Source organism: Crocodylus porosus, unplaced genomic scaffold (genome assembly GCF_001723895.1).
Source record: "Crocodylus porosus isolate Cpor-Errol unplaced genomic scaffold, CroPor_comp1, whole genome shotgun sequence".
Classification (NCBI taxonomy): Eukaryota; Metazoa; Chordata; order Crocodylia; family Crocodylidae; genus Crocodylus; species Crocodylus porosus.
The window spans coordinates 30,510,464-30,511,246 of record NW_017728909.1 but is presented as its reverse complement, the minus strand read 5'-3'; positions in this window follow the sequence as shown (position 1 = coordinate 30,511,246).

Genomic DNA, 783 nt, shown 5'->3' with positions numbered 1-783 from the left:
ACCCCTGCCTGACGTGCTAACGTGTCACAGGTAAAGCAGGGAGACCATGCGTGCTGCGTCTCTGAAGTCAGCCGCTGTGACAGTTGGGGCCCCTTAGATGCTGTAACCCCCTCCCGGCCAGCTGAGTTGCTTTGCATCATTGGTGAGTCTTTGGGCAGAGGGACCCAGTGCTGCCCATCTTCTCTCCAGGTAGGGATGGCCCCTTGGCTCTCAGGTTGCTCCTCTACCCTTTCACAGGTCTTGTTTTCAGTCCTGCTGGATGTCCACACGCCTCCTCGCCCAGGCCAGCTCAGGGGGTGCCGGTTTGGTCGCTGACAACCCGACCAGGGAACAGGCTGTGCTGGTTCACATGGTACCAGATCACAGTACCCCAACAGGACTGGCCACAGTGAAGGGGTAATACCCGCTCAATTGATTTCTGCCTCGGCTAGAGGAGGGCAAAACTCCCGCCGGCCTGCACCCATCTGCCATGGGGTCACCTTCCTTCCCTCCCAGTCTAGCAGTGGGTTTGATCCTGAGCGGAGGGGCAGGACTAGCCAGGAACCTGCCTCCAACCCCCGCGTCCTAGTCCCAGGGGTCAACACCCCGGGCCCCTGAGGGAGGCCTCAAGCCCTGGCGGGGGGAGTAAGCAGCGCAGCGCGGCGACAGGGACAGGGACGGGGACGGGGTGGCCGCACTGAGGAGGAGGCCGCGGGCCACGGCGCAGCGTGAAGCGGGGCCCGCGCACCTAGGCCGCGGCGGCGGGTTGCGGTGGAGGCGGGCGGGGTCGGCAGGGGGCGCTGC